Source organism: Armigeres subalbatus, chromosome 1 (genome assembly GCF_024139115.2).
Source record: "Armigeres subalbatus isolate Guangzhou_Male chromosome 1, GZ_Asu_2, whole genome shotgun sequence".
NCBI classification, from domain to species: Eukaryota; Metazoa; Arthropoda; class Insecta; order Diptera; family Culicidae; genus Armigeres; species Armigeres subalbatus.
Window position 1 is genome coordinate 174,577,713 of NC_085139.1, and position 27,971 is coordinate 174,605,683.

Consider the following 27,971-nt stretch of genomic DNA (forward strand, 5'->3'; position numbering starts at 1 on the left):
CATAAGAAAATAAACAATGCATTCATATATCAAGTAACTCGAGAACCCAATAGTGTGTTGATTGAGATAGCATAATAAAATTTCCATAAAGAAATAGATGTTTTCTATAAAAAAAAATGGAAATTGCCAATAAAGAAATCAGGGTATATTCATCAAATAAATATAAAGTTTCCACAAATAATGCAAAATGTCTATAAACAATCAAGAATTTTCCACAAAACATCAATAAATAAGAACTTTTAAAAGCTAAAATTGCAATTATAAATAAATAATTTTCCTTGAAGAAATCAAAATGTTCCATTGAAAAAAAAAAGCAATAGAATAGATTAAATATCCCATGAAAAATAAATGCGTTTGAAGAAGGGGTCATCTATGAAAAAATGTTCAGTTTTATTGTTTATTTATATTTGTTTATGAAATTTTCATATTTTCTTTTTAAGGAAAGTCTTTAATTTTTTATGTAAAACAATATTCATTTTGTGGAAAATTTTATAATTGTGTTTTTGTAATATTGATTTATTTATGGTCATTTTGTATTTTTTTCAATGGAACATTTTGATTTCTTCAGGAAACATTTTTCCTTTATATTGCAATTTTTGCTTTTAAAAGTGTTAATTTCTTTTTGTTTTGTGGAAAATTCTTAATTGTTTATGGAAATTCTGCATTATTGAGGGAAATTTAATATTTATTTATTGCTTAAACTCTGTTTTCATCATTGACAACTTCCTATTTTTTTATGGAAAAATTCTGATTTTTCAGGGGGAGTTTTAATTTCAGTCGATTTTAATATTTTTCTGCATTATTCATTCACTAAACTATACCAGAATAGGGCACTGCACGGGAACATATCTTTCTCTTTCGTTCCTCATACATTTTGACGTTTACTAGCTTTGTTGTTTTCTAATTTCTTTGCAGCGAAAAAGAGACAAATTATTCCGTGCAGTGCCCTATTGGGCATCTTCAGTGATGAAATGAAAGCAGTCATGAGAATTTTGCATTTTTATGGCTTGTTACAAAACAAATAGTTTTGTATAACTTTCATCGCATGGGTTGATTTCAATCAAAATTGGAACACGCTTTCTCTAACGACAACGAGACGATTATAAAGGAAAAGGAAGAGCCCGTTACAAGTAGGCTGTGCGTCCGAACGCATGGTTTGTTTCCACGTGACGTTTTGACAGTCGTCCGAGATAGTGGCACATTTGATCGTGTTTTTCGTTCGTGGGTAGACACCAGGGGTGACATTGCGCATCTCGAATCGAATCACTCGATTCGTACGTTTTTGAATTCGTTTCGAAAAAATTCGGCATTATGTATTTCGTTCGACTTCATTCAGTCGCAGTACAAGATTTCGAATGGTGCTGTACTAGCTCAATCGAGTATGTTCTGTCAAACGAAATATAAACAGAGAGAATGAGAGATAGCTGTCTCCGTGTTTAGGCTCTGTCTCATTTGGAGAATTAAACTTAAAAGTGACAGTTCGAAAATTAGCAAATAACCCAATCATAAGAATGGTTGGTGCTACCCAGCAATTCCAATAAGACATCGATGCAAAATGATTCGATATCTGTCAAAAGTAATCTTGCTCTGCGAGCAGGGTTATTTGATAATTATTGAAATGTCACTTTTAAGTTTAATTCTCCAAATGAGACAGACCCTTAGTATGCCGCCCGCTGGAGAGACAACCATCAGCGCATGGCGAATGTGAGTAAACAGAGAGAATAATAGTAATGTCATCTGCGTGTAGCATGTTGCCTGTTGGAAAGGCATTCTTCAGGGCATGAATTGGCAGTTAATTTATAAAGAAGCAAATTGTGCTCAATGACTATAAAAAGCAATATTATTTATTGAGCAGTTGCAACCGATTAAAACATTATGCCGATACGATATGTTTTGTAAATTGAGATATTGTTACGACACAAATTATAAATTTTATGTTTATTTGAGTTTGATCCAATTTTGAGCTAAATAATATAAAGTTGAAGAAGGATTCGATAATAAATTACTTCGATGTTTCCATGTGTCGGGTCACCTCCTGCGCGTTTTTTTATTTAACTCTACTATTTTGAATGTACACCCGATTCTGATTCTGCCGTGTAAAAAAATCCCATACAAAATTTTTGCAAAGTTGCTCCATTTTGCATGATTTGTCGAGAAATCATAAAACTTTTTTTACACGGATTTTCAAATTTTGAACTGAAAACTTTTTTTACACGGAACGTATCCCCCGTGTAAAAAAAGAATCGGGTGTACACGTTTTTACGCAGATTTTCCCCATAGATTTTTCACGCGGTTTATCGAAATCGTCAAGAAATACTTAAAAACTGCAAAAAAACGATTTTAGTTGAAGTCGTTTTTACGCGGATTTCGGGAGATTGCATATTGTCTGTAAACTATAAAACTATGTATACTAATGACATTCTTTCCTTCAAGATACAATAATGAAACATTAATTGTCTTCCCTTAGAGAAATTATAATAAATATAATTAAAAACTTTCAGCAAGAAATGACTCTCGAACAACATTCGAAAGCTCGAACATCTCGTTATTCTTGTACCTCCGCGAGCATACTCGAACGATGAGTCGTTTTCGAGATCGAATCGAAAGCCGTAATGCCAAACATGTTCGACTCGATAGAATTACGTTCGAATCGAGATGCGCAATGCCACCCCACAATATCACACACGAACGACCGACGCGCGAACTTGAACACCACTCATCAAAAAATATATGGGGGCTTGTGCAACTTCACTACAACCGCTCAAACATGCTCGGCGAACCTTGACTCCGTCCCCGACAGCTCAAACCAAAATCAAACCGCTTTGATTTTTTCAAACCGAGCCACCAACTGCCAAATGGTTGTTCGAACAACTTCACATACGGTCAAACAAAGCAGCAACCGAAGCATTTTCTTGAGGGCGGAGTCAACGTTGGTCCAACGTGTTTGAGCGAGCGTGTGTGTAGCGTTTATAGGAGACGCGCGGCCAGCTCGTTCGCGAATGCACGCTTAAAATCAATAACACAGAGATATGTTTGCTTCACACAAAACGGACCTAATGCAGAACAACACCTAGATGAGCGACAGTTACACAGCCATAAAAATAGCTCGTGTGGTTTTATTGAAGCTTAAATTTCAATATTTTCAACAGTATTTGGTTCCTCATGAAACAAGGAATCTGTACAAACGTTTACATGTTAAAAAGGACCATTATCATGACCGTACGAGGCATTTTTGTGCCTGTGTAACTGTCGCTCATCTAGGAGTTGTTCTGCATTAGGTCCGTTTTGTGTGAAGCAAACACATCTGTTATTGATTTTAAGCGTGTGGAACTCGAAAGCGTACATCGGAAGAGGTTGCGTCTGACGAGGGAAGTGTAAAGCTACAAGTTCTCTTTGCTGGAAGACGAGGACGCTGGCAACCCGCTGGGAACCACAAAAAAAAGTAGTAACCGCGGTTTCAACATAAAACACCAGAGTGGAAGGAGTGCCCGTCCATGTTTGTGATGGATGGTACATTACACGCACGATGTCCATGGCAGCAAACCACTTAAAGTCCTTCTGCGTGGCTTTGGCGATGTCAAAGTGAAATAGGGGCCATCCACAAAGTACGTCACGCTCCTAGGGGGGAGGGGGGGTTCCGAGCAGCGTGACGACTCAAAAAAAAATTTAGAGGTTTAATACAAAAAGTGTGACAAAGGGGGGAGGGGGGGTCAAAAATCGCCAATTTTTGCGTGACGTACTTTATGGATCTTCCCATACCTGAAGGAAGCTCTGGAGGAAAGGGGGCTGAAGCCAGCAAGCCTATCGGGATCAGTTATACCTCGTGCACCTGGAATAAGGTCCTGAGGTCCTTCAAAGACCTCAAGCTGTTGAAGGTGATAAACAGTACCGCCGTCGAGTTGATCAAACACAATCCGGTCTAGCGAGACTCAATGCATGAACTGAACTACGAAGCCTTTTCGCCATTGAAAATCACTACTAGTATGGATCTAATCATGTGGAACGCTTGCTCTCTAGAGCTCTCATCGAGCTCAGTGGTTTCCTCTAGTAGAAAGAGAACGACGTTGCATTCATCACCGAAACCCTCCTGAAGCCAATATTTTAATTTTGACACTTGTAATGCTTGGTAAATAAGCATAATGACCATATGCAATGAATGATATGGAAATGCATTTCCATATCATTGTAAATCGTTAAACTTCACGTAGAAATAACACACACAAAATCATTAATTTAGCATATGCAATGGATTTAGTGAGAAATTTGAAGAAATTACTTGAAACTGTGTTGTGCAAACACCTCAAAACCGTGTGAAGGAAAAATCCTAAAACATGACTTATATTCCATAAAATCGGCAAAACTCGACATTAGAAGAAAATAGACAAGATAGTAAACTATAAGTTGCCAAAAACTTGTAGAAAAATTGAAAAAAGCATGAAATCAGAGAATAAATCAATTTTAGGCGAAGTCGAGTCGTTCGTCGAGTCTGCTAGTATTAAAAATAGGAACAGAATAGGAACATGATCGCCTCGCGTTGATGAAATTAGTCGGTTTTTGATGATATTTTCGGTTAAAAATGTATCAATTAGACGTTCTCCCCCGGTGCGTGAATAAAGCCAAAATAGCAGCCTCCATAACGACACGATTTCGCACCGGTCGTTGGTGAACGGGTTTGGGAAACGAAAACGAAACCTTTAGTGAACAGTGAGTTAGCAAATTTAGCGACCCGGTCCAACCGTTGTCAAACCGATCCATGGAAACATAAAGAAACTCATGAATGAAAAATCTTCCATCTTCTACAAAATTATTCGGTTGGTCAACATAAAAACCATTGTGATGAAGGTGTCAGTGTGTCAGCTAGTGTATATGAAATTTCCTGTTAGGATCGATATTTCGGATTCTGAAATTTTTAGAATACTGTCTTCTACAAACTTGTTCGGGTGATCAAAACCATTATGATGAAATTCAACCGCTTGGTGGCGCTAGTATATAAGAAATTACCTGATTGGTTCGACATTTCGGATATTGAAATTTTTAGAATATTGCCGTCTCCTACAAAGTTGTTCGGGTGGTCCGAACCATTTTGAAGGCAGCAAGTTGAGTTTGAAATTTAACCGCTTGGTGACGCTAGTGTGTAAGAAACTAACAGGTAAGTTCGATATCTCGAATTCTGAACGTTGTAGAATATGTTTGCCTTTAACAAAGTTGTTCGGGTGGTCCAATCTATTATGATGGAACCAAATTTAGTTTAAAATTCAAACCAAACATTCCGGAAAAGGGCGGCGAAAGTATATACAAAATCACCTGATAGGATATATATCTCGGATTTTGTCATTTTTAAGTATTATGGAAATGGAAGCAAAATTGGATTATAATTGGAAACAAGTTTGGTTCATAATTCAACCACTTGTCGTTGCTAGTGTATTAGAAATCACCCAATAGGTCAGATATTTAGAATTCTCAAATTTTCTGAATATTGCTGTCTTCTACAAAGTTGTTCGGATGGTCACACCTTTTTTATGGTAACAAATTTGGAATTAAACCGAATGGCTGCGCTAGTCAGATATCTAATGTGCTTGTTTTTCCAAACGGATAACATATTTGAATAGATTATATCTATTGTTAAACTAAGTTGAAAATAATATGTGTTTCCATCATGCGCGTTTAGTACAAGTGGATTTCGCACTATTTCATAGATGGAAGTCTGATTTATGAAATAGAAATTTGAAATTTATAGGATGTCGCAAATTAATTGATTACTTCTATTAATTGATTCATTGTTGTAATAATCGATTAATTTTGAATCGATTATTATCCAACGAACAATCGATTCAATAATCGACAGGAATCGAGAGTAATCGATTAGTTACTAATCGATTAATCGGGATTTTACGACATCTCTAGGTGGCGCTAGTATATAAGAAATTACCTGATTGGTTCGACATTTCGGATATTGAATTTTTTAGAATATTGCCGTCTCCTACAAAGTTGTTCGGGTGGTCCGAACCATTTTGAAGGCAGCAAGTTGAGTTTGAAATTTAACCGCTTGGTGACGCTAGTGTGTAAGAAACTACCAGATAAGTTCGATATCTCGAATTCTGAACGTTGTAGAATATGTTTGCCTTTAACAAAGTTGTTCGGGTGGTCTAAACTATTATGATGGAACCAAATTTAGTTTAAAATTCAAACCAAACATTCCGGAAAAGGGCGGCGAAAGTATATACAAAATCACCTGATAGGATATATATCTCGGATTTTGTCATTTTTAAGTATTATGGAAATGGAAGCAAAATTGGATTATAATTGGAAACAAGTTTGGTTCATAATTCAACCACTTGTCGTTGCTAGTGTATTAGAAATCACCCAATAGGTCAGATATTTAGAATTCTCAAATTTTCTGAATATTGCTGTCTTCTACAAAGTTGTTCGGATGGTCAAACCTTTTTTATGGTAACAAATTTGGAATTAGACCGAATGGCTGCGCTAGTCAGATAAGTCAGATATCTAATGTGCTTGTTTTTCCAAACGGATAACATATTTGAATAGATTATATTTATTGTTAAACTAAGTTGAAAATAATATTTGTTTCCATCATGCGCGTTTAGTACAAGCGGATTTCGCACTATTTCATAGATGGAAGTCTCATTTATGAAATAGAAATTTGAAATTTGCATCGAGTGTTGATAAATCGCTGAGAATTTTCATTCTGAAATTAAAATATTATTCGTTTAAAACAGTGAAACACGCTTTGGAGCCCCAAATGTAAAAATTTTGGACACCCAGAATTTAGTCTGTTCATAGTGGAAATTTGAACTAACGCTGTTCAGTTGAGCCGAAGCAATCTCTTATCATTTTAACGATATTTAACTTACCGCCATCGAGGGTGACAGTGGGTCTGGGGGTGAGAATGGGTCATCGCTCTCACCGGCCGCCTGGAGGTCGGATAGGAAAATCGTCCAAAAAGGTCCGTTATATTTTATTCTTCTTGCCATCAGATACATTCAATCTATTCTACAAGCATTCTAAGTACTTGAAACAGTGACCCATTACATATCACCCCCATTTGACCCATTGTCACCCCCGATGACGGTATATAAACTTGATTATTGTAGTCATTTATATAAAATGATTATTACATTATTGCATTTAAAGAATTACACACTGACACTGACCTCAAAATCTTAGTCACTTACTCATTACATACTAATAATCTTATGTACAGAAACCAACCTTTTTTGTACATTTTGGGGTCCCCACAAACAGTAGGCCCCGGGGCCGGGCCCGGGCCCGGGCCCCCTTCCGGCTAAATCTGGTCCTGCTAATAAGAGACATTCCAATTTGACCAATTTGATTATTGTATCGGGCATCCAGTTGGCAGTCCAGGCAAAGACGCAGGATTTCCAATCCGGACATGGTGAGTTTGATTCTCAATTCGGTTAAGGATATTTTCTGGAGGGAAACATTTTCGACACCCTGGGCATAGTTCCATTTTGCATGCCACACAAGATACATACTCATGCAATGGCGGGCGTAAACATGTTTTTAATTAATAACTGAGGAAATGCTAAAAGTACGCTCAGTTGGAAAGCAAAAAAAAATAAAGAAAGCGATATTTAGAGTTATAGTGTACCGAAGGAATGTTCAGTGCTGCGTCCATTTATCTGTGTCTATTACTTACAGAAAAGTTCATTACAATTCTACCTAAGCCTCAGGTCCACTTCAAAGTATACCAATGTAATTAAACTTCAATTAGAACAAATTAATACAGTTTATCTTTTGCGCCCCAACATAAACCGCAAAACCACCAAACAACGAGAAAACTGTCTTAGGGCGTTCCCGGCGGCAAACACACGATTTCCGCCATTTTCTCCGAAAAACTGACGGAAATCCATCGTTCCTAAGCTCTCGCCAGTAATTCCAACCAGTGGCAAATTGCGTCCTTCTGCAAGCGGACGAAGCTCTCCACATGACTGCAGCAATTCAATATTTTAGGAATGAAATCGAATTACGAAGCGAATGATGAAGCTTCCGCTTGGTTTGATTTTGCCAAACGCGTCGGCTATTCCGATTGGATGGTTTCAACAGTTTGCGAATGCAGTCATGGATCGCCGCTATGCCGCCGCCGACGCCACATGAACGCTGACAGAAGAAAGCAATTTCCTCCCGATTTGCAAAATTTACGCAAATTTTCCGTTCGTCTCATCACCGGGTGACTGGCGACGAGACCGCATCCTGATCCCGTTGCAACGTGCGGTGCGGTGCCACTGACTGTCGTCGTCGTCGATCCGCATAAAGTCAAGGGAGGAGATAAGCCCTCCATCATCCTACGATTACGTTGGGGATTGATGTGGCATCACTTAGGTGTAGATGGCGACGGCGATACCGCCCCGAACCGAAAGGGGCGTGAGATGAGGTGACTTTCAAATTAAATTTGGTCTCATCGGAAATTGTGAAAACATTAAACTGCAAGCATTGCGAATAGATATACAAAACCAGCAGGGTTTGCGTTATTGGTTGAGAATATGGCGGCGAATAAGGTTTGTGTAAGAGAAGCACAGGAAAATATTGTTGGCGTATTTTTACGCTTATAATATTGAGAACTTGAACTGTTTATGTTACACAATACACTGACATCGGTTTTTACATGAGGGATACGCTCCGCGTAAACCGAAACCACGTAAATCCCAAAAAACAGGCGTAAATTCCCAAATTCCGCGAACTAAACGATTCTATCGAAAATCGGGTTTTCACGGTTTCAACGTGTTCCCGGACCTTATTAAAGCCGCATAGAAAGGTTTTTGAAAAATAAATAATTTGCAAAGCACCTAATGAAGCACCAGAAATCCACTATAAATTGATAAATTGCTAGTGAAGTACCTACATGTAGAATGATGATAGCTTTAAGTATTTCTAAGTCATTATCCACATTTTTAAATAATGCGCTTAAGCACGTCACTTGATCTGACGTTAAAATGGCCATGAATAACCGTAATGCATTTTTCTTGAAGAATCATTTGATGTTTCCACTCAATAGATTTCTACTCAACCATCGTCATTCCTTCATTAAAGGAGTCCCACATCAAACGCTGCGAATTGATTTCATTCATCGTAAACAGTTCCATGTAGTGAACCCGATGTAAATCGAAATCAATTGAATGGTGATTTTATTGATGTGTTCACTTCTACCTTGCTCCACATTCTCAATTGATATAATGTCCTGAATAGATGTACTTTGTACTATTATAAATTGTTGGATATCAGAGGTTGGCCTTACTATGATGTTCACGAAAAACCAAGTATAAGTATATTAGGTCCTAGATGCCGTATGGTAAGATGGGTTCACCTGAAAAGAGATAAAAATATTTGAGAACCATTACAAATATTGTCTTTCAAATAAATACATTCATATCAGACATACATATACTCATATGTTGGTGTAATCTATATATATAAAACTCAATGTTTGTATGTTTGTATGTATGTTTGTATGTATGTTCCAGCATAACTTCTGAACCCCTTGGCCGATTTCAACAAAATTTGGAACATACATTCTTTATCTTAAGGAGATGACGACAGGAGGGTTAGGGATGCTCTTTGAAATGGTGGGAGGGTGTGGGGGGAGGTGTATTGCTTAGTTATTCACCAACTCAGTGTACTTTTTGAACCCCTTGGCCAACTTCAACCAAATTTGGAACACACATTCTTCATGTTAAAGAGACGATGATTTTGTGGGGTTGGAGATACCCTTTGTAAAAGAGGGAGGGTGTGGGGGGAGGGGTATTGCTTAGTTATCGATCAACTCAGTGAAACTTTTGAACCCCTTGGCCGATTTCAACCAAATTTGGAACACATTCTTCATCCTAAGGAGACGATGATTTTGGGGGGTTAGAGATACCCTTTGTAAAAGAGGGAGGGTGTGGGGGTTGGGGTATTGCTTAGTTATCGATCAACTAAGTGTAACTTCTAAACCCCTTGGCCGATTTCAATCAAATTTGGAACACATATTCTTCATGTTAAGGAGACGACGATAGTGTGGTGAGGGATGTTCTTTGGAAAAGAGGGAGAAGTTTTGTTTAGCAATCGATCAATTCAATGTAAGTCTTGAACCCCATGACCGCTTTGAATCAAATTTGTATCAAATATTGTCTGTCCTAAGGAAAAGTTTTTAGTGGATGTGGGTAGGTCATTTTAAAAGGGGGAGGGTGTGAGAGATGGGTGTTGTTCAGCTATCGATTAATTCAGCATAACTTCTGAACCCATTTACTGAAGTCCACAAAATTTGGAGCCCATATTCTCTGTCTAAGGGAGACTATATCATACTGGGTAGGTTAGTGGCATAGCTAAATGAGAGAGAAGGTATATTTATTAAACGAACAGTTTAGTATACCTTTTTATCGCATGGATCAATTTAAACCAAATTTGTAAACACGTATTCTCTATCCAAAGGAAACTATTATAGCGAGGCTGGGAGGGGTTTTTGGAATGTGGGAGATTATTGAGGTTGGGTATTGTATAGAAAACGACTTAATTACAATTAATTACTTAATTACAATGCTCCGAAAACAAATTTCCTGAATTCCTCATAAATAGCAAATCCTCGACAATTACATTTTCCCGGTAATAAAATTTTCAAAAAAAATAACTTTAACGAAAATGATATTACCCTGAAAATGACATATCCCTGAATGAAGCAGGCCATCATAACACTATAAATATATCTATGATAACACTATTTGGCCTAAGGTCATTCGACATGAAGGGCATTTGGTATGATTATGAATAGCATCAGAAAAATCTTTCATAGAAAGCATGCATTTCCTGGGTATAAAGCAATGATATTGTTACCCTCCATCGGAATTATGGTTTTCCAAGTAAAAAGCAAGGGCTGCGAAATGGTGAGTTGACATCCGGGAAGGGGCGCCTAACATAGCTCTGGTCCTCACAAGTTCCAATACTCACGCTTCCACGGGTCTTCCGATGACAATTGACCGCCAGCTAAGGGTTGCGTACTTAGCTGGTAGTGCAGCCTGGGCACTGTTGTCCTTCTGACATCAGCTAGAGTGAGAGGGTGCGTACTGTGGGGTCTGCCTAGGATGTGGTGGGGTTCGACAGTGGGCTCTGTTGAACTTCTATAAAAAGCTGCATGTGTCCCCAAGCAGGCCCTATCAAAGCGACCGTGTGCCGCTCAAAGCGCACTAGCCTAGTCCTGGTGTTGGGTGGGACTTTAAACAATTTGACCCGACTGATCGAGCGTCTGTCCACCAAGGAGGTGCGGCTCCAACAGCGTCTGTTCTGGCATCCAGCGGCTGAGTATGAAATGCTATTCCCCGGAAGCTATACCTAAGATGGCAGCCCCATCCCGGTGGATAGGGAACCTTGGGCCAACAACCTACTGTTCCCGAAACATCAATTTGTTCGAGAATCCGATAATGAAAGAATACGGACTGATTTTACGGCGACGACTCTTAGCGCGAAACAACGGACACGAATAGGAACATGGAACGTTTTAACCCTAGCCCAGCAGGGTAAATTGGCACAACTTGCCAATGAGGCACGCCGCATGAAGCTTGAGATCCTGGGACTGAGTGAAGTCCGTTGGCCAAACTTTGGAGAACACAGAACGCCGTCGGGACAAGTTCTGCTATACTCTGGTTTACGAGGTGAACACGCTCCCCGGCATCGCGGAGTTGGCTTCCTACTAAGCGCTCAGGCACACTCTGCGCTTATGAAGTGGGAACCTATAAGTGAAAGGATAATCGTTGCCAGATTTAGAACACGGGTCCGAAACCTTACTATAATCCAATGTTATGCGCCAACCGATGCTGCTGATCTGCAAGACAAAGAGAACTTCTACAGTCAACTCAATGCCGTCGTAGATAGAATTCCGAAGGGTGATATCAAGATCTGTTTGGGCGACTTCAATGCGAAGATCGGATCCGACAACTGGAACCATGAGCGCATTATGGGACGCCATGGTCTCGGAGAAATGAGCGAAAACGGAGAGCTGTTCGCAGAATTTTGTGGTAATAACAACATGGTGATCGGGGGATCATCCCTCATCGACCGGTTCACAAGGTCACGTGGGTCTCCCGTGACGGCTTTACAGAAAATCAAATCGACCACATCTGCATCAGCCGAAAATGGAAACGGAGCCTTCTTGATGTACGGAATAAACGTAGTGCCGATATCGCGTCTGATCATCACCTCCTCATCGGCGAAATACGCCTGCGCATTGCGCGGATTCGTCGGCAGGAGGAAAGAGTTGGACGACGATTCAACACACGCCGACTGGAAGATGCCACGGTGAAACGGTCCTTCGTTGAAGAACTGGAGACGCGTGCTGCAGATATTCCGGAAGGTGGCAGCGTGGAAGACCAATGGACCGCCGTCAAGAATGCCTTCATCGCCACCAGCGAGAACAATCTGGGCGAACTACGCACCCAGAGAAAACAATGGATCACCGATGAGACCTGGAGGAAGATAGAGGAGCGAAGAGAAGCCAAAGCCGCGATAGAGCGATCGAAAACCAGAGGAGCCAAAGTCTTAGCCCGTCAACGATACACGGCTCTTGAGAAGGAAGTAAAACGCTCATGTCGACGGGACAAGCGAGCGTGGGCAGACTCTCTGGCCGACGAAGGAGAGAGAGCCGCCGCAACCGGGGACATTCGCCTCCTCTACGATATCTCACGACGCTTAAGCGGGGCGAAGATGAATGCAACGATGCCTGTGAAAGACGCGAATGATCAGTTATTGACCGACCCAACTGACCAGCTGAAACGCTGGTTCGAGCACTTCGAACAACTTTTTCAAGTGCCAACCAGGCCATCACCACCTCGGCATGATCTGCCTAGGATCCGACGTATAACACGTGTCAATACCGAAGCTCCATCACTGCTAGAGATTCAAACAGCCATCCAAAGCATGAAATCGAATAAAGCCCCAGGGGTCGACCGCATATCAGCCGAGATGCTCAAAGCTGACCCCATGACATCCGCTCAACTACTGCATCGTTTATTTCGTAATATCTGGGACACCGCAACTTTCCCGGTCGACTGGATGCAAGGTATCTTAGTGAAGGTGCCCAAAAGGGTGACCTGACTGTATGCGATAACTGGCGAGGCATTATGTTGCTGTGTACCGTTCGCAAAGTTCTGTGCAAAATTATCCTAGCCCGGATTCAGGAGAAGATCGATGCGACTCTCCGGCGGCAGCAAGCCGGATTCCGTGCCGGAAGATCCTGTGGACCATATTGTCACGTTCCGCATCATTTTGGAGCAGGTCAACGAATTCCAAGAGTCGCTTTACTTGGTATTCATTGACTACGAAAAAGCTTTCGACCGTCTCAATCACGAGAATATGTGGGGCGCCCTGAGACGCAAGGGGGTTCCTGAGAAAATCATCGGCCTCATCGAAGCACAGTACGAGGCCTTTTCGTGTAGAGTGCTGCACAATGGGGTCCTGTCCGACCCTATCCGGGTCGTAGCTGGTGTGAGGCAAGGATGTATTCTATCACCGTTACTGTTCCTCATCGTAATCGATGAGATTCTGGTAGATGCGATTGACCGTGAACCAAACCGCGGGCTGTTATGGCAGCCTATAACCATGGAGCACCTAAACGACTTCGAATTGGCGGATGACGTTGCACTACTCGCGCAACGGCGCTCTGATATGCAGAGTAAGCTCAACGACCTTGCCGATCGCTCCTCCTCGGCAGGTTTAGTCATCAACGTCAACAAAACCAAATCGTTGGATGTAAACACGGTGACTCCTTCCAGTTTCACAGTAGCCGGGCAACCAGTGGAGAATGTTGAAAGCTTCCAATATCTTGGTAGCCAAATGGCGTCAGACGGCGGTACCAAGATCGACATAGGCGCACGGATCAAGAAAGCAAGGGCTGCCTTTGCGAGTTTAAGAAATATCTGGAAAAACAGGCAGATAAGTGAACGCACCAAAATACGAATTTTCAACTCTAACGTGAAATCTGTGCTGTTATACGCTAGCGAAACATGGTGTGTATCAGTGGAGAACACTCAACGGCTGCAGGTGTTCATTAACAGATGTCTGCGGTATATAATTCGGGCCTGGTGGCCTCACAACTGGATCTCAAACAACGAGCTCCATCGTCGTTGTCACCAGAGGCCGATAACAACAGAAATTCGGGATCGGAAGTGGGGCTGGGTCGGCCACACTCTACGTAGGGGCGGAAACGAAATCTGTAAGCAAGCATTAGACTGGAACCCAGCGGGACATCGCAGCAGAGGCAGACCCAGAGGCTCATGGCGGAGAAGCCTCAATAAAGAAATAAAAGAAGTCGACCGAAATCTAACCTGGCAACAGGTTAAAGCGATAGCCGGGCATCGCTCAGGATGGAGATCTTTCAAGTCGGCCCTTTGCACCACCGGAGGTGTACAGGATCCATAAGTAAGTAAGTAAGTAAAAAGCAAAGATTAATGTGTTTCCTTCTGGATGATGGATGTGATTGCTTCTTTAAAAGTAGGCATTTGCCCGGAATAAGGCAATGGTGGGAGTGAGCCCTTCTTTAAAAATATGCGTTTGCCCGGCATAAGGCATCGGTGGATGTTTTTCATTCTTTAAAAGTGGACGTTTGCCCGGAATAAGGCTATTCAAACCTACGATCTCTTCTTCAAAATCAGTCAATGTTGCCAAAAGTCTTCTTTTAATCAAATGATGAAGTGTTGATAAGTAAACACAATTACCCTGTTAACTAATTGGTTTTATCATTTTCCGAGTGTGAAAAACCAAACTGCGAATCAAACTGGCAATTCCGAGCAAGGCCGGGTACATAAAGCTAGTAATCTTATAAACATTCCACTTAACAAACTCAAAATAGTTTTTACCACTCCACTGGCACCATTTTTCATTTTTCGCAATGATACAGCACTTAACTGTCTGTTATTTTTATTATCAAATTAGGCGAAAGGAATACGCTGCAGAAATACTGACTCCTCTCGTCATCCAAGAAAAAATATTTCGCATCTTTAATTATAATTTAGCTTACTTTTCTATTTGTAAGAAAAAAAAAATGTCGGTGTATTTCATCACAAAGGGAAGCAAAAGAAGAAACTTGAAATCAGTCATAATGGATGCTGGTTTGGAGGGAGGAAGTAAGCAAGCGAAAGTTTGAAGCTATCAACGTCGGAGCAACAATTATGTGAGGGAGGATAAACAGCTAAAAGGCACGCCAGTCAAAGTTTTATGGCTTTTTCCAAGTGTTGAGTTTAAGCTGGAAAATTGTCACAGTTGTTACAACATTCATTTCTGACAATTAAATTTTCAATTTGATTACAGGATAGGGTGAACGTGTCCTTAGTGTGAAGTTGCTTCAAAATTACGCGATTTGCATGAAATTGGAGTTGTGCATTGAATGCTTTAGATCTCGTCTAGATTGTTTGATGATTTTTTAAGCAATCTAATAAATTAATTCTTGATATGTATATTAACACTATGTGGTTTCTATTTTCATTAAATATCAATAACCCATATTCACATTCAAAGTCAATTTCAAAACGATACAAAAAATTTCCAAATGCTTGTACCAATTTGCATCAACTTATTTATCTTCGGATGAAAACTTTTCACCATAAAGTTTACCCTGAAGGAATGTCAATAAAGTACGTTTGATATAGAGCGTATCGATATTTGATATTTACTGAGAATCAACAAAAAAGCACTAAATGGATGAGTTCCCTTGAAGCAATTTATCTTAATCTGACGAACGAACGACAGGATGACGAAAGTAATGATCAGGATGAAAACCATGTTCCGCTTTAAACTTCTAATGGACTATTTTATTATATCAAGCTACCAATTAAGGCTGGGGTGTGGTGTGTTTCTTGGCGAGGAATAATCGATTTGAACGAAGCCTTTCTCTAAGACCATTCGAGAAGGTCAACGAATCGAAAGCAGCGACTTAATTGCCATCCCAATGACTTTAGCAGTAGAAATTAATCGCTAGAAATACGTTTAGTGAAGAGAACGATTTTTTTTTACAAAAGGAATTATTATCATTCATGTAGGAAGATGCTCGCTACTACACATACCAAATATTTAAGATGAAAGTATTTAATTTGATCCTATTCCGCACTCAATACTGATTCAGAAAAGTTACGGTTCTTCAAGACTTTTTGTATCATTTTGTTATAGGTACTACATGTTGTTTACACGGCGAAGTTTAATTTTTCTGTTATACGAATAAACAAATTTGAAATTTCATTCTTTCCAGCTAAATAGTCTTTCCGCAATGTAAAACTTATCCACGGACGACCTCATTCACGCAGGAAATCTATTTTGAATGTCACGCCGGAACTGACCTTGTGCCTGAACTTGAAACATGAAAAAAAACAACTAGCACATAATTTACTTTCTGTTTCCTACAGGTAAGAATGTGTGAAACCTATTATTCCGCTGGGTTACCTGCCTTCATAACATAGTTTCTGCCCATTTACCTATAGGTATATGTTCAACTTAGCTGCGAAGACGATTGCTTTCTACTTGTTACACGCTAGAATATGCCAACTTCTTTTTGTATATATTCAAGACAAGAGTACTGTGTTAAGTATTTCTACTCACCAGTGCCCACGAACTGAACTGTTCCTTTTCAAGCCATATGGTACGACGATGTATTGGCTACAAATTAGATATCATCCACTTCGAAGCATCTAAACAGCATAGCATAGAAAGTTTAATACTAATATTTTAATACTACTAATGCCATAATGGTCCGTCTTCAGAAAAAAAACGTTTCAAAGTACCAAAACACGAAGTTGAAAACTATTTCCATTTTATTGACCTCATCATAAATAAAGTGCCTGCATTATACAAGTGTCTAGAATCTTGTGCTCGATTGGTCAAGAATCTTGTGCTCGATTGGAACAACCGATTTGACAGCAAACGCGCTGTTCCAATTTTGACACTGCGTCTCTTTGTTATAAATCCAGCCTCGTAAATCATAATGTAAATAAACTATAGTTTCAAACATGTTGATTCGAAGCTTGTTTGAAAAACATCAAATCAACATGCATGAAAAAATAGTGTACTAGCTGTATGTACCCGACCTTGATCGGAGTTGCCATTTTGATTCGCAGGTTTTTTACAATCAGAAAATGGTTAAAACCAATTGATCGTCAAAAATTGTATCTCGTTTTATTGTCTCAGTGAATTCTTTGGCTTATTTCAGATCAACTTTCCTGCAGAACCCATATTTTTTAAGCTTCTAACTATTTTATAAATCGAAAATAAAAACCGAAAAAATGCTGCTGTGAGCCGGCCTGAAAAAATCACCCGATGTTCGTTTAAAATCTGGCAAATGTTAAGCCGATCTTAAAAAAACGGGTTTGGGTCATTTGGCATAAAGTCATTTAGCATAAGGTCATTTGCAGGGTTCGTAATGCTTACTCAATCTCAGGAGCACATGATTTTCCCTCACGAATTTTTTGGGGAGAAATCGCTTTTCGGGAAAGAAAAACAGTCTGGAGAGTGATAACAATTTTTCGCTCACTTCGATTGTCGCTAAACGTTGGTTTGCTCTTTTTCTTTCATATTCGAGTCTTTTCGTGGCATCATCAATGCAAATGGTAGTAGCTTATGTGGAACAAATAACTTAACGCTTTCATACAGATAGCGTGGTGGTGTGGCTAAAGTAAGCGCATCCCCACAGCTATTATTGTTACTATTCTGGGTTGGAATCCCGGCGCGGCTATACAATTTTGTAATTATTCTGCGATAATTCTCGCGAAAAGTGAGTGAGAGGTGGAAGTAATAAAACGAAAAAGGATTTTCATTTAATAGGCAAGATTTTCGTTTATCTTCCAATGCTAATTCTAGAGAAAAGATTGATGGGTGAAAGATGATCCTCAACATAAACAACAAAACAAGATTTTCCCTTGGCCCGAAAAACGCTTGCTTTGGTCTCATTGAAACGAAAAGTTGAAACCCTGGTCATTTGGCATAAAGGCCATTTGGCATAACGGACATTTGGCATAACTTTGAACTGCAACAAAAAAGTGGGTCATTTGGCATAACCGACATTTGGAATTTCGAACTGTTAAAAGAAAAGGGCTATTGTATCTATTTTCTCACATAGTGAGAGTAGTTCGAGGATATGTTCTGATAGATTTAGACTGATGATAGACGTTTTTCGGAAGAACGGAGAAATGAAGCGGCAGAACTACTTCTGAGAAAGGGATCACATCCGTCATTGATTTATTTCAGGAAAATGCCTACATCCGAAAAACGAATCTCCCCTTGCTTCCCTTGAGCTTGCTGAGCTTGATTGACTGACCGTAGTTGCTACTCCATTATGACCAGATCAGCTGTTCTTGCACAGAGAACCAATAGATGTTTGCTTAGGTGACTGGTGACCTCATTTGTTAGGTCACACTGGCTCCTGCCACGTCAGAAGGCAAGTCAATGTAGGGAAGGGGAGGAAATGATGATGCAATCACTCGCCCACTGCAAGCCGAATATACCTCTGCACTTGCCACGAGTTCATGCGGAATTTGTTGGAATTTTTGGGTTAGGTTCGAGGGGCAGAGGGTTCGTCTTGGTTAACGAGCTGCTAATGTGACAGATAGGAGAAAGCAACTGATAGAATTTCTTATTGGATGTAGGAAACGAGCTTTTTCGTTCATTTCCAATTCTAGCAGTTTCTACTAGAATAGTCAAGTTGAAGGTATAGTATAGAAATGGAAACGGTATGGAAGTCCATTTCCAGCTCTAGCGATTGCTAGAACATGAGAAATATAGAGAAAGATACAAAGTAGGAGAATGGAACGGACCTGGGATTGAACCCACGACCTCCTGCGTATGAGGCAGAAGCAGTAGCCATATGACTACCAAGCCCTTGCTTAATTTCAGACAAACGCCTACTTTTGGAGAATGGATCAAATCCAAGATTGTCTCAATCTGGGCAAACAAAAGATATTTTAGTTACAAGATGAAGATTGTTGCTTCGGTTTCCTTTGTTCTGCTGTTCGAAACATGTTGGGTACCGAACTGTCAAATCGTATGTATTTTTCCTACATTGACATTTAGCACCCTATCCTAGCCAGCAAAAGATGTTCCGGACAGCGACGACAGCGACACCCTTTTTCTTGTAACTAAAATATATTTTGGACAAACGCCTACTTTCACAGAAGAAATCACATCCACATGGCAAACGCCCAGGATTAAATTCACCACCTTATTTCAGGAAAACGTCTACATCCAAAGGACGAATCACATCTATCATTGCCGTATTCTGGACAAACTTCTATTTCCATAAAAAGAACCACTTCTATTTTTGAAGAAGGGATCAAATCTATCATTGCATTAATCCAGGCAAACGCCTACTTTTAAAGAAGGGATCATATTCACCATGGTGCATTTCCTTAATCCGGATGAGCACCTACTTTTAAATAAAGAGTCACATTCCACCATCGCCTTATGCCGAGCACACGCCTTCATTTAAAAAAGAAATTACAGCCACAATTGTCGTAATTCGAGCAAGCGCCTACTTTTACAGAAGGGATCACATCGACCATTTCCTTAATCCGGGTTAACGCCTAATGTTCCCGTTAACGGCAACAAGACTCGGTTTCCGAGAATTTAAACAAACGCGCCCAAATATGTTGTATTTATTATATTAGACTTGTATGTTAAATTTTTCCTGAAATTTGTAGCAAACATTTGAAAATTTCCGTAATGGTTCCCTCCTTAGCCGTGCGGTAAGACGCGCGGCTACAAAGCAAGACCATGCTGAGGGTAGCTGGGTTCGATTCCCGGTGCTGGTCTAGTCAATTTTCGGATTGGAAATTGTCTCGACCTCCCTGGGCATAAAAGTATCATTGTGTAAGCCTCATGATGTACGAATGCAAAAATGGTAACTTGGCTTAGAAACCTCGCAGTTTTCATGTAGATACACTATTTCCACGTGATCAGGTATATTGCAAAATATCAATGCGATCTTGGCAGATCAACTGGTCAGAACTCATGAGTGACTTGGGGAACATAAACAATAAACATCCTATTTGGACATATCTGAATCGTTATTCGCACGCATGGCTTCTAAGAGCCAGAATTGACTACATGGGTTGTTATTGGTTTTGAACCAACCATAATTGACCTGGTAGACCACGTTTCTGAGCTCCAGAATGGTTTGGAGAACCTAGAACTTCTGTAGAAATGTTGACTCATTCGTTATCCATCATCACTGAAATGGTATTGGGCACATTTTTGAGAAACAAAAAACAGCAGTGGAATCGTTCATGCTCGGTGTTATTTTCTTGCACAGAAAAGTGACCGTCTCCGATGCAAGGCGCTGATCGAGGAAGCCTCAGACTGTGGTTACGATCTAACTGTCTCCGAAGTTTTGTATCTGTACGGTTTATGTGTAGGGCCCTTAATAATCTTGTAGGATTCTCTTAGACAGGACATCTTTTGTTAGCAATCGGATTCTGGTGTCCTGCCGTCGCCGGTATTCTTTTTCCCAAGAAACGCCAAGACCAGTTTTATAATCTACATACCTAGCAGGTTAATGATCTACATAATCTACAAAAACGGTTGTTGTTGTTTGTTGTTTCGTACATGCACTGAATTTGTTTTTCATTTTTCACCGCGTAATGTGTACTATTTAACGTTGAATTTCGCATCGTACTGATCTTTTTATCACTGTGTACCGCGTCGAATGCGTGCAACTCGTGCACTAAACTTATGGATGATGCCCGTTTTCGTAATACCACCCGTGCTGCCTATGAAATTGGAAAAGTACACGCTCTAAATTCTCACAGTGACATCTTGCAAAACCTTAAGCTGGAAATAATGGACGAGTTAAAATCAGAAATAAAAACAAATTTTGCAAGGCTGATCAACTCCAACTCGTTTACTCCTAAGTCCTCCAAGCAAGCCGATATCAATCCGGGATTCACCAGAAGTCGGAGACTTTTCACCACGATCGATGATGAAAATGCCAAACGTAAGCGTCCTCTAGTTCTAGGAACCGGAAGCACTCCCTCTCCGTCGATGGAAATCGCTACCGTTCCAACGGCTAGGCCTAAGTTTTGGTTGTACCTGTCACGAATCGCAAGGGATGTGTCTGTCGAACAGGTAGGCGTTTTAGCTAGAAAGCGTCTTCGGACTGAAGATGTGAAAGTTACTCGACTAGTTGCCAAAGGAAAGGACATCAGTACACTATCGTTTGTTTCCTTCAAAATCGGAATGGATTTTGAACTGAAAGCGAAAGCCCTGTCCTCATCTACATGGCCTAGAGGAGTGTTATTCAGAGAGTTTGTTGACGACAGAGTTGAAGAAAATTTTTGGCGTCCGAAGCCTGCTGCGGAATTCAACGACCCGCTGGATATTTCATCGGACGAAGTGTTGCTGATGGAGTAAATTTTCTTCAATACCGGCATCACTCCCCGGGATGCAAACCTGCCACAAGCCGTAAGGAAGTCCCTATCTCTCTCATCGTAGTCGAGCCTCCCCAGCCAGCGATCTTCAGTCATCCCGGCCCTACGTTTGAGTTGGGAGACGGGATCTTCCGCGCCCCCGTTACAGGCAAGTATCGTGATCTTCCAAGCACTTCGTTTCCTGATTCATTCATCGCTTTCAGTCTGTCGCATTCATCTACTCACCGGGTTTCGAAACAAATTTATGCTAACCGTACTGAGGAAATTTCCTTCGCCAATGCCTCCAGCTTGTCACCAGGACGCATAAGTGCCACAAGCACAGAGGAAGCCCCTAATCCACTCAACACAGTCGCGTCCTTCCTGCCTACGATCATCAGCCGTCCTGGTCATGTGTTTGGGATTGGAGGCTTGCGCACTCCTTCCGCACTCCTCTCTCCGGCAAGTATCAACCATCAATGAACGCTTTTCTGTCTGAAAGTTCTCCAGTTTTTAGTGAAACCATGGAAGATTCCATTCTGCCGTCGGAATTGCCGATTAATAACACGTCTAGGATGCCAATAACTAACCGTTCACCGGGATGCACGCCTGTTAGCTCAATGGAAGCCCTCAATCCACTCATTGCAGTCGAGCCACTTCTGCCAGCACTCCGCAGTCATCCCGGTCCTGTAATTGAGTCTGGCACGGAGGGCTTCCAAAGCGTTATTGCAGGCAAGTACAATATAGTCCCGAACAATTCTCTTCCGGTAACGTCTGTTACTTCCAGTATCCAGCCAGTTGACACTGATTCCAACCCCGAGCAGCCTGCTATATCATCCAACGTTTCTAACGATAGCCTGCCGGTTAGAGGATCCGTTTCGCCTAGTGAATTACCTGCTCATCCCTTGCGCATCTACTACCAGAATGTGCGCGTACTAAGGTGGACTCTTTCTTTCTGGCTTCTAGTGAATGTGACTACGACGTAATTGTTTTGACGGAAACTTGACTAGACGAACAAATCCTCAGCTTACAGCTATTCGGTTCTAAGTTTGCTGTTTACCGTACAGATCGTAATTCAGCTAATAGCACTAAGTCTCGCGAGGAGGAGTTTTGATAGCAGTCTCAACACGCTGGAATAGCTACGTTGACTCTACATTGACAAGCTTAGCATTGAAGCAGTTATGGATTAGAATTTCTACAACAGATCGATTGGCTAGCATATGAGTATTATATCTACCTCCAGATCGGCGTAGCGATATAAATTGCATTCGGGATCACATGAACTCTTTAAGCTCTATTAGTTCCAACCTTGACTTCAATGACTTCGTCTTGCAACTAGGAGACTATAATCAACCGAACTTGGAATGGGTTGCATGGGAAGATGAGTTTATGCATGTGAACCCCCAATCTGTTTTGTCAACCAGTTGCTCTGCATTGGTCGATGGTTTTTCGTTTAATGGCTTGACTCAACTCAATGGAGTTCCTAAAAGAAATGGTCGGTTTCTGGATCTCGTCCTCGCCAACGATGCAGCTAAATCTGCCAGCGCCGTTTCCGAAGCCATCGAACCCCTCATCTCCCTGGATGCTGACCATCCTGCTCTGGACATAGTCGTCAACCTGCCGGGATTGTTTACGTTTGACGATGCTTCTGACGTTCACCAAATGTGCGACTACCGCCGAGCTGATTATGATAGTATTTGTGATGCTATCTCATGTATTGACTGGTCACCCATCGAGCTTGACCTCTGTGTAGATGATGCTGTTAATTATTTCACTCGTCAAATTTATCGTATAATTGCGGAGCACGTGCCACTGTGTCGTCCGAAGCCTAAGCCTCCCGGGTCGAACAGTCGTCTGCGTCGGCTAAAGCGAAGTAGGACAAAGGCATTGCGACAGTACTGCAAGAATCGCACGCTGATTACGAAGCAGGAGTTCAACCGTTCCAGTACTGCATATCGTGTATACAATCGATTCCTTTATCGTCGCTACGTGCTTCGAACGCAAACATCACTCCGTAGAAATCCCAAAAGTTTTTGGTCGTTTGTTAACTCCAAACGAAAGGAAGTAGGTCTGCCTTCGTGCTTGCATCTGGGAGAAGAAACCGCCAGTTCAGAGCTGGAAAAGTGTAACTTGTTCGTTCGACATTTCCTGAGTACCTACCTTCAATGCCACCAGGGCCACCGCCGATCAAATAGCTGTTGCAAATCAGTTTACGCCTAGAAATGTTTTGGATTTACATGCGTTTATAATCGATGAGCAGACCGTTCTGTCAGCCATTAGCCCTTATCATAGCGTCTGGATCTCAAGGCTAGAAACCGTGCAGCGTAGATTCGTGCCTTATGCACTTCGGCACCTACCATAGAGAAATCCCGCTCATCTTCCCGCATATGAGGATCGATGTAGACTACTTGGTATTGACACACTCTTCAAATGAGAAGAAATAGATCGCAGGTTGCCTTCGTGGCCAAAATCGTAACTGATGAAATTGACTCTCCGGAACTTCTCATGAGATTAAATATTTATGCTCCGGAACGAACAATGCGGCAACGAGATTTCCTGCAAACTCCCGGGAGAATTTTCAAAGGAACCCCGGTAAACTACCAGAAGCATTCTCGGAAACAAGAGAATTCATCTTATAGACAAGCTCGTCTAGAAATTCTCGGAGGAGCTTCTGGTGGAAAATCTATATAAATTCCTGAAGAAGCCTAAATAAATTCCAATTCTGCCGAAATTACCGGAAGAATTTTCAGAGGAACTGCCGATAGAACTACCGGAATAATTCTCAAAGGAAATCCTAGAGAAATTCTTGGTAAAAATGCCGGTGGAACTCCTGGAAGAATTCCAGGAGGAATTTTCGGAGAAACTCCTGGATGATCTCCCAGTGGAAATCTTGAAGTTTCCACCGGAATTCTTTCAGGATTTCATTGCTTATTAATCTAGGAATTCCTCCGAAAATTCCATTGTTGATTTCATTTTCGGTGTAATTTCTGTTTAGATTTCCGGTGGAATTCCTGGAGACATTCTTTTGAAATTTTCACCAGAAATTATTCGAAACAATTCACGGAAAATTTTATGGAATTTACACAAAAAATTTCGAAGATTTTTCGCGAAATTTTTAGGAATGTTTACTGGCAATTCTGTAGAATTTTCACGGCATATTCTTATTCTTAAAAATTATGGGAAACAGCACGAAATTATTTGAGTTATTGCAGGGAGTTCTGCAGAACTTATAAAGAAGTTCGTGAAGATTTTCTTGGAGTAAATTATGGTGAAATTTTCGGATCATTTCCCGGCAAAATTTATGGTGGAATTCCTGAAGACACTGCCGAAGAAGTTACTGGATGCATTCCTAAAGAATCCCTGATAGAATTTCGGATAGAATGCCAGGAGCAATTGTCGAAGGAATTCCTGGAGAAAGCTTGCATATTGATTTTTCTGCTTATTTTATAATAAAAATTATTTCAAAGAGGATTTGTTTAGAAATTCAAATGTATGGTTCTAGTTTTCTTAAACTTATGGAAGAATGCAGGATTTTTATAATAATTGTTGGAACTGATTTTATATTAATTCTGAATTCCAAGTTCGTTAATACTTTTCTCACTTTATTTAAAAGTATCTGATGAGCAATTGTTTAATAATTATAAAATAATCATTATTGTTTCGATTTGGTTTGGATTTGGTTTCATGTGTTAATATTCATGTGTTTTTATAAAACTACGATTTAGAAGACCAAAAAAGTTGCCCCCCCCCCCCCTTCTCGAAATCCTGGCTATGCCCATGTACCTAGCAGTGTCGGGTCCATTCTTGTGTATTTTAATAGACAAAAATAAGTAAGAAAAGGTAAGAAGAACTGAGAAGTGAATGAGTAACATTATCGGATTTTTTTGTCTTTATTATAGAGATTTTCAGCCCGCGGCTGGCTCATCTCTACATTCAGATTTATTTATATTCTTTGCACGATTCGCCGTTGAATACAACCTGTTTCGTACATATCGATTGAAATTGAACTAAATGAAAATTGATCGATTATTTTTTAAGAAATAAATATTTTCGGAGTGACCAAACAACTTACTCCATACAAAAAATTCATAATTCAAAAGAGAGCCCTAGCATCACCTAAAATTGTACTTTGAAACATTTATCCCACTTTATGTGGCAACAAGCTACGATAATGTATTAATAAAGGCGATAAAATTAGTTTTGGCCCAACTTCGTCATTTTCGATCATTGTGGCTATAGATGTTTTGGTTTTTCGGTTTGCAATAATTTTTAAATTAACAAATTCATTTATTTTTCGAGTTGTTTTAAGAGTTATGTATCCTCCCTTTGAATACTTTCCCTAAATTCATGTTTGAGCGAATAAAATTGACAAACAAGGATAGACTCTAAAAGGCAAAACATGTAGGATTTAATTTTTAGCATTGATACATCACGTATACGGTACATTCGAAATCTTCCTAACAACATGATCCCGGGTCTGCTTAGTGGAATTTGGGCTCAACCTTTTGTAGCTTTCGCTCACTTTGTCCGTCTACAAGACGCGCGACGCGACGTAGGCAACCTTTATTCATCCGCTGTTTGGCTTTTCGCACATTATTGCGTACGCGCTCATCCGTCTTAATCCATACATGGGAGTTATTTGGTAAATGTGCCTTGTCACATATCCTGAGCACGTGACAACACTTTTAAGGTTCATGCTTTTGGTTGTTGTTGTTATATTCGCTTAAATAGCTCAATTTACCTCCCATTTGTTAATTCTTGACAATGCAGTACTTTTTGTTAACAATAACAAGAAACCCAATTATTTTTCTTATGAGGATATACATTCAGAATTATAAACTTTATTTTTGTTGGAAAGCATGACAAAAGTCGAAGCGATTTCATACGAGTGTGTAAAAAAAAAACGTTTGAAAAAAAATCTAGTGTGTTTTAAAATATTTGCAAATCTCCTCTCCCTGTTACAACGTAGACATGGAAGGTGGGTGCAAATTAGCAATAAAGAAATTAACACTGTTGTTCGGTCCCTAAATTGTTTGTGCGCCCGCTGAGTTTTCTCCGTAATTCTCCTACTGCGAAAGATATCGGTGAAAGTTTGTTCCTGTCTATGTTTATTCCTCCCCTTTTAGCTTGTTTCCACACGACTGCACTATCTTTATTATTCCTGACAAATTTTATTTCAACGGAAAAGTTATTCCTCATAGGATGGTTTCAAGAACATTGCCCCAACAATTATGGATTAGTAGACCCAGAAAAAAACTTATTCGTCAATCATTTTAGTTATAGTAATGAAGATCCATTGTCTACAAACGAAATTACATATCCTATACCCATCCAAATAAAGCTTTCTTTCATTTGCAGACGTTTTCGGCAAAATAATGTTGAACTCCAGAAAAATAAAACCAAAAGTTAGCTTCTTGAATTATTATTCAGCACGTGAAAATTTTGCCTATAAAATCCACACTTGAATGGTTTCAGTGTGTGCTCATAGAATACAAAAATAACGAAAACAACTTTTGAGATAGATTTTAGACTGATCATCTTTTATTATTCGTACATTTATTTGATAGCCACTCTTAACCGCTGCTGTGCCGTGATCTACTGTGGTACTCTGCTGTACAGAATCCACGGTGTCAGGCCATTAGGCCGAAGGCTGTTAGGCCGAAGGCCATTTGGCCGAAGGTCATTAGGCCGAATGGTCATTAGGCCCAACGGTCATTAGGCCGAATTAGCTAGAAGAAGCAAGAAGTGAAAAAATTGAAGTTCATTCGCCTTACCCCTTCTTCCTTCTCCTTTCTTGCATCTTCCTTCTTCTATCTGTCTTCTTCATTCTTCTTTCTTCCTTCTTCTTTCTTCCTTCTTCCTTTTCCTTCTTCCTTCTTACTTCTTCCTGCTTCTTTCTTCCTTCTTCTTTCTTCCTTCTTCCTTCTTCCTTCTTCATTATTCTTTCTTCCTTCTTCCTTATTTTTTCTTCCTTCTTACTTCTTCCTTCTACTTTCTTCCTTCTTTCTTCTTCCTTCTTCCTTCTTTCTTCTTTATTCTTCCTTCTTGCTTCTTCCTTCTTCCTTCTTCCTTCTTACTTTTTCCTTCTTACTTTTTCATTCTTACTTTTTCCCTCTTGCTTTTTGCTTCTTCTTCTTTTTCTTCCTTCTTCCTTTTTCCTTCTTGATTCTTCTTCTTCTTTCTTCTTCCTTCTTTCTTTTTTCGTCTTCCTTCTTTCTTCTTTCCTCTTTCTTTTTCCTTCTTCCTTTTTCTTTCTTCCTTCTTCTTTTTTCTTTCTTCCTTCTTTCTTCTTCCTTCTTCCTTCTTTCTTCTTCTTTCTTCCTTTTTCCTTCTTACTTGTTTATGCTTACTTTTTCCTTCTTGCTTCTTCTTCTTTCTTCCTTCTTCCTTGTTTCTTATTCCTTCTTTCTTCTTCCTCTTTCCTTCTTTTTTCTTCTTCCTTCTTCTTTTTTTCCTTCTTCCTTTTTTCTTCATTCTTCTTCTTTCTTCCTTCTTCCTTCCTTCTTCGTTCTTTCTTCTTTCTTCTTCCTTCTTCCTTCTTTCTTTTTTCTTCTTCCTTCTTCCTTCTTCCTCCTTCCCTCATCCTACTTC

General features: G+C 40.1%; 1 protein-coding gene across 4 annotated transcripts in view; it reads right to left on the minus strand.

Moving 5' to 3' along the window:
- LOC134205545 (fasciclin-1) overlaps positions 1-27,971 on the minus strand; it is a 576,572-nt gene that overhangs the window by 190,602 nt on the left and 357,999 nt on the right. The gene's annotated exons all lie outside the window — the stretch shown is intronic.